We start from the raw sequence: 14,265 nt of genomic DNA on the forward strand, positions 1-14,265 counted from the left end.
ATGGCAGGGTATGGGGTAGTGGGGAGGTGCCTGCCCCTCCAGGCAATAACACTTATTATTTACTGTAACATTTAGAAACTTCTCCCCACCCCCTGACAGGTATCCTCTGTTGGAAATGGAAATATAGTAACCCTACCATACCTGCTTATCAAAAATTGCACATAAACTGGTATAAGTAATCAGAAACCAGTTCAGATCTGTTACAGAACAGAAATTCAGTGCACATAAACTGTGAGCACTAGCCGGCAGCGCCTTTTTGTAGAGGGTGCACCACCATGCTCAGGGGGTGCACGTGTACCCATGTGCACCCCCTACGCCTCACCCCGGGAGGCAGACAAGGAAGAGAGGCAGGGCTGTCCCTGGAGACTGGACCCCAGTGCTGGGGGCAGGCAGGGGAAAATGGACCCCCACCCTGGCCTTAGGGTCTGCTTGGGGGGGGTTAAAATTGGAGGGGTTTCCCTCCCAGCCCAGCCCAACCTGACTTGGGACTTGCCAGAGCCCCAACCCCTGCTGGCCCATCTGTCAGGCACTGGGGTTGGCTGGGACAGGGACCCACACCCTGGCCCCCCCTGCTTGGGTCTGCTGTGACCCTCATGTTGGGGGCTCTCCCTAGTGAATCGCTATCTGAGCCCAGTCCAGCAGGGAGCTTGTTGGAGCCCCACCAACCCAGGAGCTCAGGATGGGCAGGGGGAACAGACCCCAGTCTCAGCCCCAGGCCCCTTGCGTGGGTCTTCCATGGGGGCCCTGTGGCAGAGGGTTCCCCACTACAGCCCAGCCCAGCCCTGTTGCTCTGCATGAGCCCCCCAGGGATGCCTGCTGCAACCTACTAACTGTTGCTGATACCAGGCTCTGGGGGATGCTCTGGATGGCACCAGAGGCTTGTGCCAGCCAGCAGGGCTTGATCCTGCTCTCTGTGGGGTGTTCCCATCCCTGCCACCTGGTGTAAGCCCCCTGGGCTTCCTGGCACCAATAGCAGCAAGGCCCGATCCTTCTTTTTATGAAGCCTGCCTGGGTAGGCAAAGATGAGCAAACCCTTGGGGCCCAGCCCCTCCCTTCCCCCTCAGCTGGAAACATCCTAACTCGAGGGGGAGCCAAGACCAGAGTGGGGGGGCTTCCCATAACTGATGTGCCCACATGGGGGGAAAGTCGCCACCCCCCACAGCTGGGCAGACCAGGGCTCCCTCCCGCATGGGCAGATTCCCACTCAGAGTAGGCTGGGGATGGGGAACTGTTTCTCCTCCCTGCGGCGGACAGCAGGCGGTTGGGGATATGTGCTGGCCAGCCAACTTGGGATGGTCTGGCTGGCCAGCAGGCTTGGAGGCGTGTTTTAGCGCTGTCCGCCTTTTGGCCTGGGCTAGTGCAGGCATCTGCCTGCCTTTCCCAACTGAAAAGTCAAGTCTGTTGTGTTGTGTTTGGTTTTGGTTCAATCTATTCAGCTTAGAGAAACCTGCATAGACTGAATCAATTCCACCTCAGGCTTTCTGACTATATGTATTTAGCCTTCCTGAAGCAACTTGTCAAAGAAAGATTTGAGCATTTCATCACAAGCTGTTGAAGTCAATGTAAGGTAAGCACATGCAAAATTTAAGCAAGTATTTTGAATGCTTTCCTGAACATGGACAGACCAAAACGCTTGCTTTAGTGCCCTCCTTGAACTGGAGTCTTTGTCAATAAAAATCAATTGGCATGCTCCCCAACCACCTTTTTTTTTTTTTTTAAATCCCTTATAACAGCCTGTAGAAGGAATATAATTCAATACCATTTAATGTAAAACATACGTAGCAATGGTATCTGTATATAATGCAAACATTTCCTCCTTTGAAATCCATAATGTGTGTACTGCTGTACTGTTAATTATGGCTTGGTGCAAGCAAGCTCCTTCAACTGAATGCTTTTTGTATTCTCCTAAGCTCTTTGGTGTTACATAAGCATTTCATAAGTATTAGTTGCTGTTGACATTAAAATTAGCTAATATTTTTAGCACAATACACTAATGTGAGGACACTAAGCCTCTTAATGAGTCTTTAGGGGACTTCCTTAGATCATCTTAAAAAAAAAAAAAAAACTGCAGCAGCAACACAAGGCACAGTTTCCTTCCACAGGTGTTTTAAAGGTGGTTGTGTCCTCTGCTGTAGAACAATATACTCCTTGCACATCAGTCAGTAAATGGAGAAAGTAGCCATAATACTCTGATAAAATAAATATACCTGCTTTGGCTGGCATTCCTATAATGTTTACATTTCATCAACAAATCTTATGCATAATGGATAAAAAAACAAATGCTTTCAGCAGGACCCGGAAGTATGTCCACAATCCTTTATTAACATGGATGAAGGCAAAGGGAATGGGTGTAAATCCCTTATAGGTTAGTGCTCATTATGAAAAGTTTTAAACATCATAATAGATGCCTTTAAAGCATTCAGCATAGTCTAGTTCAGCTCAGATAGAAAATAATCTGTAGATGTCAGTAGCATCAATGATTATGTGTTGTAGTATGTGGAATGAAAATAATGGAAAATGAAGAGCAGTAAAAAGACAGTTATCTATACTCTCTTTAGTCTGGAAAAATACACTCTGGATTACAGATTAAAAGTCTCTCCTTCCATTTAATTTCTATAGTAATCTGAATGTTGTTCATCTTCTACCATATTGCTGGAGACTAAAAAACGATAGATCATTAAGGAACTAAAAGCAAGGGGAAGAGTACAGGGGAAAGAATAGCGGAAAGATAAAAGGCTGATCAATGGGACTTTGTTTTGTTACTTTGCTTTTTTCAAATGGATTTCAAATGTTTCTTGAATTGCTCTCTTATCATTGCCTCAGTAACTATAAAGGGGATTTATGTTTTAAGAAACTGCCCTAGCCATTCCATCAGATTGACTAGATTTTTATGCAGGGTTCTTTAAGGTCTTTTGCAATCTATTATGCACAGAGCAAAAGCACAAAATCACATCTCTATGAAAAACTAAGAAATCAGTAAAACACAAACGTCTTGTATCTTCCTTAATAGTAAAGAGGAGTTACCTTTTACAACTAAGAACAGATTTTGGGCCATTTTTAATGCTGTTTTCTAGAATAGTTATGACAAACATTTCCAAACAATATCAAGCAGGAATGGTTTGGATGCTGCCATATGAGATTCAAAACTGTTTGCATTATTAAAATGAAATAAAGTTTGCCTAAAGGATAAATTCTTTATAAATTTAAAAAAGGCATTATGAGATGCCTGCTTAGAGACTATGACTGTTTTCAGTCAAATTTCCATCTTGGATTTGGCCAGTGACTCTCTATAGATTTATATCAAAGTAACTGAAACTAGACTTTGGTTTCCTTTCAGCAACACTGGAAAGGGAGCCACAGCTCATGATAAGCCATTCAATTGTGATTCATTGAGGTATGCTTCTCCCTTGCTAAAATAATCCACTACCACTGGCTCAGTGATGGGGCACAGTGGTTTCCCCAAGAGGAAACAAAATGATTTTCATTGCGAGCCCTAGACAAGTTTTTCTGCTGTCTTCTTTAAAAGGCCAGCTGCATCAACATAACAGCTAAGGAGACAACCTGATCAGTGTTATGATTCATTCTCCTCAAAGCTTTCCAGGATGGCCTTAGAGGCATCTCTACCTGGTTGTTCAAATACTTTACTCATACTGTGACCTTGTATTCCTAGCTTCAAAACCAGACACTCTGCTTCTCCCCTCCTCCCTCTCCAGCATGCTCAGCTGTGTCTGAGCTTCATCTCAGCCCAGTGATAGAGTGCAGGAAAGTAGAGAGTGCAGTTAAAGTGGTCTTGTTTTAAACACCTCTCCTAGGTGTTCTACTAAGCCCAAAATGATGAGACACCCAGAATAGGTAATTAAAATAGAACTGTCCTGGCAAAAATAGGATATATAGTCACCCTAGCTACTCAGCCACACTTCTTTTGACTCATTTGAGTTTCTATATATTGCTTTTAAATTTATGTAACTTTGATGGATAAAGTCTGGGCAAAAATTAGGACTGGACTGAAAATATAGTACTATTAAAATGTGGTTAGTTATTTTTCTCAGTATCATCCCATTATTCCATAGTACAGTAAGACCTCTGTTTAAATCTTTAACATAAGCTTATATAATTTCCATTTAACACTCTGCATATCACATAAAATGGAGAATAATTTAGAAATAATGCCCTGCAACACTCCCAGAGGGTTGTTATGTGTTTCCATTGAAACACCGGTATGTTGGGATTTAGAAAGCCTATACTGTAACAGAGAAAGCAAATCTTAAGCACAGCACAGATGGTGGTCACCTGATGATTCAACTGGCCAATTCTTTCCAGTCCTACCCACTTTAGTACTACAAATAGAGTAGTCCTTCAGCTGTTTCGGCAGAACAGCTGAAGGAGTAGGAATTCATGGATCTGGACCATAGCTGGACAGCTCCCAATGCGGAAAGAGTTTCCTAGGTAGTGGTAAAGGCTGAAGTGTAAGTGCCTTGGGCAGAAACAGGTAGAACATGTTCCGGTAAACATGTTGCCAAGGACTATATACCTTGGCAAGCAGAGGTAAGAAGTAGGCCTGAGGAATATAGTAGTGAAAGTTAAGTAAGACTACTTAGTCAACCGTCATCATAGGGCAGGGTCTTGGCTCTGGACTCAGTGGAACAGGATGGACCTGACTCCCCCTATCTCAGGCCTCTTAATGCTAGAGAGGCAATAAAGGTGTCATTGTATTGTGGCCATTGCTGCCATCTGTCTGGTGATGAGTGATTTCAGGATCAACTAAGGTAAAAAGCCAAAAGGTTTATTTCATAAAACAGAAAACACATCAGCAAACAATCATTAGGTTTGATAGACACACGCTCTTTCTTTTGCAATCCCTTGCAGTCAAGGATGATTGGGCTGATGAGACCTATCTAGTTGGACATGTGTTTCTGTGTGGGGTGGGTACCTCTGGATTTTTGGTTTAGTCTGTGATGCACTGTTTCTGCTGCTCCCTCTTTTCCATCTCCTGTTGTCATGAGGTTTCAAAGTATGGAGATCCCTGCAACAGATTTTCTCCATTTGGAGCAGTCCTGAGCGATAATCTCCCACAAGTTGACATCAACGTTGCATTTTTTTTAAGCTGGCCTCAAAGATGTCCCTGAAGCACTTTCTCTGCCCTCTTCTTGAACCTTGGCCTAGCTGGGAAAATAAAACTCGCTTCAGGAGTCTGGAGTCGGACATCTGAATGATATGGCTGGCCCACCAAAGTTGATTTTGGATGATCATCACCTCAATATTCATGGTGCGTGCTTGCAAAAGGAGTCTAACATTAGTGTATCTGTCTTCCCACTGAATTCAGAGCCTCTTCTTCAGGCAGCATTGATGGTACTTTTCCAACAAATTTTGATGTCTCCTATACATTGTCCATGTCTCAGCTCTGTACAGCGAAGTGAGGATCATGACTGCTTGATAAACCATGAGGTTGGTTTCAGATCCGATGTCATGATCTTCAAACACCTATTTCTTCAAGCATCCAAAGGCTGCACTTTCACACTGGAGGTGACGGATTTCTCTGTTGATGTTAGCCTTTTGCAAAAGATGGCTTTTGAGGTACAGGAAATACTCACTGTTCTCCATAGCCTCACCATGGATCTGGATTACCAGATCTGAGAACTGTTCACTAGGAGCTTGTTGGTGGAGGACCTTAGTCTTCTGAATGTTAGGTGTCAGTCCCATTTTTTTTTTTTGTATGCCTTGGTAAAAACATTGACAATTGCCTGAAGGTCTACTTCTGAGTGAGCACAGCCTGCAGTGTCATCAACATATTGGAGCTCTATGATTAAGGTTGGGGTGGTCTTGGTTTTGGCTTGGACTCAGCTGAGGTAAAACAGCTTACCATCTATTTGGTACTTTAGCTCTACTCCAGCTGGAAGCTTGTTGATGGTTAAATAGAGCATTGCAGCAAAGAATATTAGGAAGAGTGTTGGAGTAATGATGCAGCCTTGCTTAACTCCTGTTTTAACTCCAAAGGTATCTGTGATAGATCCATTACTGAGAACCACCACTCACATACTGTCATAGAGCAGGCAGAGAATGGTCACAAATTTCAGTGGGGAGCCTCCTGAACCATCCTCCTGGACTGTCTCCACTTGTTGAAGAGCTCCTCCCAGAATCTCAGTGTGGGTTTAGATCATCAGGAGGCACAACTGACATGATCTTCACAGCTCACCAGCCGCAGGAGAAATGTTAGGAAAACTATAAGCCTCTCTGCATGGCCTTTTTTGACCTCACAAAAGCTTTTTACTGTCAGCTGAGAAATGTTGTGGAAGATCCTTCTGAAGTATGGTAGACAGACATACAAAACCAGAAACAACTCCTTGCTAACTTCTGGCTGAAGATGTTTCTTGGTGCTTCCTATGCTTCTAGCAGAAAGTAATCCTCTTAGCTTGTTGGGGAACTTCTGGCCTCCATGACTAGGTTCCTTCTTTCCCCTAGGGTGGGGGTCAGCAATGGCCCACAGATCTGGAGCCATTGCATCTGGCTCATGGATGAGGGGTCCAATAGTATTCATCAATAGGGGTTTCTCCTGTGCCATGGCAGGAGCTTTCCCCAAGCTGCAGTGGGAGAAGTGGTGGCAGCAGCAGTAGTGGATGGATCCTAGAACCTGCCTATGTCTCATCCAAGCTGGGTTATTTCTGTCTGCAGTATGAAAAGGTTTCCAAACACTGCCCTAAGGTAACTTCCTCCTTTTGCTCCTTCCAAAAGTACAGAAAGGTAGTTAGCCATGACTTCCCTCTTAATTCCTCTCACCATTATCTCCTAATCTCTGATTCCTCATTACACTTTTCAGTGCTGTATTTATTTTGGTAGATGCAAGAGCCAAGCATTTCTTAGGGTGATATCTTTTATTGGCCCAACTATGTAGTTGGGATAAAGGTAAACAAACTTTTGAATGTAAGGCATTCTTCCTCAGGTCTCTGAACACTGGAAGATAGGCACAGCAACTGAAGCACAGCATAGGAGAGGGGCTGAGAAAAATTCTCAGGGGTAGCAGGTGCACAATTAGCTGAAGAAAAGAAGCTGATTATTGGAAGGTCATGGCTTATCAAAAAGGAGGGAGGGAGTCAATCTCACCTTCCTTGTGTGGAAAGAATTCAGGAGTTGGGTAAATTACAGTGGGCCATAAATTCCATATCACTGTTTAGTCCTTGGTTCCTAGTGTCCAGGCAGCTTATGAATTTTTGTTCCTAAATTTGTCTCTTGAGCGTGTTAAGTAGATTCCCCTTGAGCACAAGGATTGAGAAGTCAGAGGCAGAGTGGTTCTTCTGTGAGAAATGTATTCCTAATGGTGAATGCATGTTTCCATCCTTTATATCTTTTTGCTGTAAGAGTTCATTCTTGTGCTTAATTGCTATTTAGTTTCACCCACATAGTTGCCATGAGGGCATCTGGTGCATTGGTACAGCACATTTTGAGAGAGGCATTTGTAGTAGGAATCCTGGATCCTGATGATTTCTTTCTGGGAGGAGGGTGTTGATAGTAGAGGCAATGGAGATGTGCTGCCAGGTTAAGCATTTCTTGCCAAGGCAAGGCTGTCTCTCACTTGATTTCTTTTGGACAGTGGAGCATTTGCTTCTGATGATGAATTGGGCAAGGTTGAGGGGCTGTTTGAAAGCTAGGAGCAGAGGGGCTGGGAATATTTCTCTCAGTGTCTGGTCTTTGTTGAGCATAACCTGTAGCTGGTTGATGATTCTTCTGATCGGATCCGGTGTAGGGTGGTAGATGAGTTGCAGTCACCGGGGGTTTCATTTTTGTATTATAGCAGATTACTGCAAGGTATTCGGATGGCTATTTCTCTACTGGAGTGTCCTTGTTCTATAAAGGCAGATTTTTAGGTTGGTCAGGTGGGCATCCTCCTCAGAGCAGATGCAGTGGTATGTGAAGGCCTAGCTGTAGATGACATCCTTTTTGCTGTGCTTCGGATGACTGCTGGTCTTGTGAACACAGGTATTGTGTTCTGAGGAGGGGAGGGGAGGGGAGGGGAGATCTGTATATAGTGGTTTGTAGGGTGCATCCTAGATGTGGAATGTGGTATTTAGAAAGTTGTTGTTAGTATAGGAGTATTCCAGAGGAAGTTTGACTAAAGGATGATGATTGTTATGTCTGTGATGGAAGTCAATAAGTAAGACCAGGTGTACAGTCCAGATAATGAAAATATCATATATGTAATACAGCTATAATGCAGGTTTGGTGGTGCAGTTTTCTATAAATTTTTCCTCCAGGTGGCTCATGAAGTGGTTGGCATATCAGGAGGCCATCTCTGTACCAACAGCTGCATCCATGGCTTGGAGGAAATGATGATTGTTGAAAGTAAAGGCCTGTTAATTGCACTAGTGTGTTCTTCTTTGATATGCACACAGCCATTGTTTCAGAGACATCCTGGTCCAGGTAGTTTTGTTCCTTAGCCATTTGATAGATGTGCTATCAAAGGTTTCCATGATATGCAGTTAGCCACTGTCTAGAGAGAAGTGCCCTTGAGAAAGATCCCAAGCTAGTATATCCTTCTGCTTGCACCTTAGCATGGCAGGGCTTTTATTTTAATATTCTGGTCCCTAGCAAAAAGAAGGAACTATCTTCTCTCAAATTGTTCAGTATTCCTTGCACGTAAGACGACTCAGTTTTGTTTTGGTTGCCAGCTACTTCCATCTCTACAGCAGAATTAGCTAGACATCCATGTACCAGTTAGATGCCTCATGAAGAGTTGAGTATCCAGAGGACTCCATTTCTGATTTTTTGTGCACATGCAGGATATCTGTTTAATTAAGAAGGCTGTAAGAATAACAGCTGGAGCCAGGGACTGCTGTGATGTGCATATGACTTAGGTTAAGAAATAAAGTTCAGCCTTTTACAAACAGTGCTGTGTGTCATTCCTTTTCTACATAATGTCAGAGGAAAACTTGATCTTTGACAGTAATGTAGTAAATGAAGCCACTTGAATCTCTGCCTGGAAATACATTTACTAGGAGTGAGGAGGAAGGATTACAGACTCCTAGAAATAAGATACGTTTCAGAGAACATGGAGTAGAGTCTTCTGTCCTACTAAAGATGGCAAGTTCAGAGATGCTAGAAATATACTATACTTTATGGTGTTTTATAATTTCATAATTGGTAGGGTCAGAAGGGATCTGAGTAGATCATCAAGTCCAACCCCCTGCCATGGGCAGAAAAGAATGCTGGAGTCAAACAACCCCGGCTAAGTGATTATCCAGCCTTCTCTTGAACACCCCCAGGGTAGGAGCCAGCACCACTTCCCTTGGAAGTTGGTTCCAGATCCTAGCCGCCTTGACTGTGAAGTAGTGCCTCCTGATGTCCAGCCTGAATCTACTCTCAGTCAACTTATGGCCATTATTCCTAGTTACTCCTGGTAGTGCTCAGGGGAACAGGGTCTCTCCCGTTCCCTGCTGGTCTCCCTTGGTAAGTTTATAGACAGCCACCAGATCCCCTCTCAGCCTTCTCTTGTGGAGGCTGAACAGGTTCAGGTCCCATAGCCTCTCAATGTAGAGCCTGCCCTGCTGCCCACTATCATGTAAGTGGCCCTCCTCTAGACCCTTTCAATACTGTCCACATCCCTCCTGAAGTGCAGCGCCTAGAACTGAACACAGTACTCCAAGTACAGCCTGACCAGTGTCTCATAGAGGGGGAGGATCACCTCCTTGGACCTGCTCATGATGCATCTGTGGATGCATGACAAGGTGCAGTTAGCTTTCCTGACCATATCCCCACATTGGCAGCCCACATTCATCTTGGAATCCATAATGACTCCAAGATCCTTTTCTGCCTGTGCTGACAAGAAGGGAGTTCCCCAACCTGTAGGTATGGTGCTGGTTCTTCCTCTCCAGGTGCATCACCTTCCACTTGTCAGTATTGTAACCCATCCTATTCTTATCCGCTCACCCCTGTAACCCGTCCAGATCTAGTTGTAGCCTGTCCCTCCCTTCTAGCATGCCCACTTCTCCCCACAACTTAGTATCATCTGTGAACTTGAACAAGGTGCTTTTTGCCCCCTCATCCAAGTCTCTGATGAAGATGTTGGACAGTGCAGGCCTGAGGACCAAGCCCTGGGGAACCCCACTGCCCATATGCCTACAGGTCAAAAGTGACCTGTCCACCACCACTCTCTGGGTGCGGCCCTCCAGCCAATTTGAGACCCATCTGACTGTGTGGCATCAACACCACAGTTGCCTAATTTTTTAATGAGAGTGAGGTGAGAGAAGGTGTTGAAGACCTTCCTAAAGTCCAGAAAGACTACGTCCACCATGACACCTGCATCCAAGGATTTTGTAACCTGGTTATAGAAGGCCACCAGGTTGGTCTGACAGGACCTGCCTTTAATGAACCCGTGTTGGTTGCCCCTAAGTATGATCTCTCCTGCTGGTCTCTTGTAGATATGCTCCTGGATAATTTTCTCAAAGAGCTGCCCGAGGACCGAGGTAAGACTGACTGGCCTATAGTTTTCTGCATCCTCCTTCCTCCCTTTTTTGAAAGTGGGGACCACATTGGCCCTTTTCCTGTCATCTGACACCTCGCCAGAGCATCACAAGTGCTCATAAAGCCGTGCCAGGGGTCACACAATGACCTCTGCTAATTCCCTCATCACCCTGGGGTGGAGATCATCTGGACCTGATGATTTGAACACATCCAATCCCACCAGTTGTTCCCTGTCTAGGTCCTCACAGACCCTGGACCTGGCTGTGCCTCTCTTGGGTCTGTCCAGAATCCCATGGGGAGGATGTCCCAGTCCCTGCTGAGAAGAATGGAGGCAAAGAATTCGTTAAAGAGGTCAGCTTTATCATCTGGTGTGACCACCAGATCTCCAAGCATGTCCTACAGGGGCCCCATGTTACCTAGTACCTTCTTTTTACCCCCTATGTATTTAAAAAAAGGATTTCTTGTTATCTTTGATCCAGGTCACTAGTCCCAGTTCTGTCTCTGCCTTAGCCTTCCTAACAGCCCCCCTACAGTCTCTAGCAATAGAGGTATAATTCTCCTTGGTGATGGTCCCTCCCTTCCATTGGGTATATGCCTACTTTTTAGCTTTCAGATATTCCTGAATACCTTTAGTGAACCATGGGGGCTTTTGAGCACACTAAAGAAACCAGGTCAGTCAGGCAAGACCTGCCCTCAATGAACCCATGTTGGTTACCCCTGAGCATTACCTCCCCTGCTGGGCCCTTGCAGAAGTGCTCCTTGATAATTTTCTCAAAGGTAAAACTGACTGGCCTATAATTTCCTGGGTCCTGCTTCCTCCCCATTTTTTAAATGCAGATCACAATGGCCCTTTTCCAATCCTTTGGTATGAAGTATGGGTCCTGTCCCTGGGTGGGCTCAAACTACCATCCTTTCAGTTAACAGCTAAACACACTAACCAACTGCACCACAGAGACTGTTAACAGTACTTCTATGCAAGGGTGTCACTTGAGAAAAGCACTTGCATTAACAAGAAAACAGTTGTTGGTTTTTCTGACCATTATCTGTGTAGCGAAGTAAAGTCAAGTAGCCAAATTTATGTAAATGGACTGACTACAGAAGGCTTGGGAGAGGCATGCACTTGAACAACAATTATATGTAGAGCTAGCAAAAACATATCTTCCCTAGTTAAATTAAAATTTGAGCTTCTTACATATAAGGGCCACAGAACAGCTCATGTGACTAGCGTGCCTGCTGAGTACAGATGCTAACACTGTCAAGTTTGAGCAGTTGAGCAAGAGGCCCTGTGCTTGCTGAGATTTAGGTATGTGATTATGACATCTTTAACGGATCTCAAGGCAAGAATGATATGATGGTGTCACACTGATACAGATTCCAGTATGCCACCAATAATATATGCATGCAAGATAATAATTCTACTCTTCATAGTCAACTCTTCACCTTTACTGTTGATGCTTTCCTGTAGTAGTTTGCTCACCAGCTACTATTTGAAGGGCTTTTCAGATTCAGAGCTCACTTATATGTTTAGAAAAGGTTCAGTGAAGTAGTACAAGTACAGCTTTTGGCACCACTTTTCAAGAAGGATGTGGACAGATTGGAAGGAGTCCAACCCAGAGCAACAAAAATTATTAGAGGCCTGGGCAGCACAAGTTATGAGGAAAGGCTAAAAGAACTAGTATTATTTAGTCTGGAGAAGAAAAGACTGAAGGGAAGGGATAACAGTTCAAATACTTGAAGGGCAATTAGAGAGGATGGACACAGGCATTTTCTCAGTGAATGTATGGGATGGACAAGGAGTAATGGCCTCAAGCTGAAACAGGAAATTTCTATGCTTCAGCTTGAGTGGGAAGGTCAAGTATTGGAAAAGGCTACCTAAAGAAATGGTGGAGTCTCCATCCTTGAAAGTTTTCAAGAACAGGTTAGACAGACAATTGGCTGGGATGGTTTAGTCAAGCGATGATCTTGCCTTGAGCAGGGGGCTGGACTAAATAACCTTATAAGGGCCTTTTCAGCCCTACTTTCCTATGATTTGTGAGGAAGAAATAAAATACATATGGATTTTTCATGCATTTGATTCTTTATCTAAAAATTGCTGCTAGTTTTTGAAAACATTTTACATTTGTGGTCTTAATGGAAAAGAGATTTTGTTCTGAAAGCTATTCAGTGAAAAGAGAACTTTCTAATGCATGTGACAGGATGAGAAAAACAAACATGTGGCAGATATTTGTTATATTACTTGCTGCATAACTAGAAGGTTCTCAAGTACTGGATTGATGAAGGCCATATAAAAGCCCACATAGGCTTCTCTGCAGCTGGTTTCTATTCTATTCAGATCTAATTAGAAGTGAAAAATAGGATTAAACAGTCTAACTGTAGCATTTGTATTTTACTCACTTGTGTATAATGTATATAAGCCAAACTGATCCTTGGTGTAACTGCATGGACTATAATGGAATTAAACAGGAGATGAATTTTGCCCATTATGTAACAGATGTTTTATGCATGCAGCATTTTTCCAAGCAGCATGTTACTCCAGGATAAAAGATAGTCATCATTTAGACCTGAGAGAGCAAAATAAAAATGGCAACAAAATGAAAACTGGTAACTGTTCAAGGAAAGACATTTAGGAGCTGCTTGTGCTTACTCTGTACAATGGGAAAATGCATTCTTTCGTCATTCCTTGGGAAAAACCTATGATGTTTTCCTTTATTTTTGTTTTGGCGATTTTTGTTTATCACATTTTGTAATTTCTTTTCTATCTTCAACATTATATCATAGCTTAATTAGTCCCTCCAGACAACTGATGCATTTTTATAAATAAGATTACCGAGCCGCAATTATTACCCATTCCAACCACTAGCAAAAATGGTCTGATTTACCTTAAAGACAATGTATTCAATAGGGCAGTGTTTCTCAAACAGACATATACACACCCCTGGGGCTAAACAATGAACTTCTAGAACATACTCGAGAGGAATGAATGGAAAGCAGAAGGGAAAGAAGAAATACAAATACAGGGGAAAAAAGATAAAATGAAGAACAACTTCAAAATACCTCTTGGGTTGTTGGAGAGCTTATGATGCAGCTGTAGTGACAAACTGTTACTTGTTTATTATCCACAGCAGAGGCTCCGAGTATATAGGAGCCTGAGACCCCCGGCCCCCCTTGGGAAGACGGCTGTCACCTGAAACACATAAAACTTTCCACATGCCCATCATCTTAGGCCCCCCACCCGCAGCAAAAATAAAAGTCAGCATTTATGATCCATAGTATGGAATCATAGGTATATACAGTGGTGTACCAAACTTTAAAAAAGGATACACAATCCCAAAAAAAAGATTGAAAGCCACTGCAATAGAGGAAGAATAGATTTCAACATTATGTTTTCAACCCCCAAGAAGTACAACAGAAACTTACCAATCAATTTCCTGATCAATACTGATTATTTTCTAAGTATTTTCATTTAAAATATTTTTTTAAATAATTTTTTAAAAGAACGTTATTGGAAGGCAGGAGCTACACTACATTCTGTTGTTAATCAATGAAGGAAGAAAACTGTTAAGAAAAAGAAAATATTGTTTTTATTACCTGCCATTTTACAATTATCCCATTTTGCTCTTTTGTACCCGGCAGATACCTAGCTGCCCTTTTGGCTGGAGTTTGCAGCTGGTCATTTCCAAGTTATCACTTAAAAAAAAAAAAAAAAAAAAAAAAAAAAAATTCTTAGACATTTTCAATCAAAAAATGTTGACATTCCCCAGCTGAAATATTTCAGTTCAGTTCAACCTTTTAGTCTACTTGAGCTTCCCTGGG

Source organism: Crocodylus siamensis, chromosome 3 (genome assembly GCF_052110815.1).
Source record: "Crocodylus siamensis isolate JL-2025a chromosome 3, ASM5211081v1, whole genome shotgun sequence".
Classification (NCBI taxonomy): domain Eukaryota; kingdom Metazoa; phylum Chordata; order Crocodylia; family Crocodylidae; genus Crocodylus; species Crocodylus siamensis.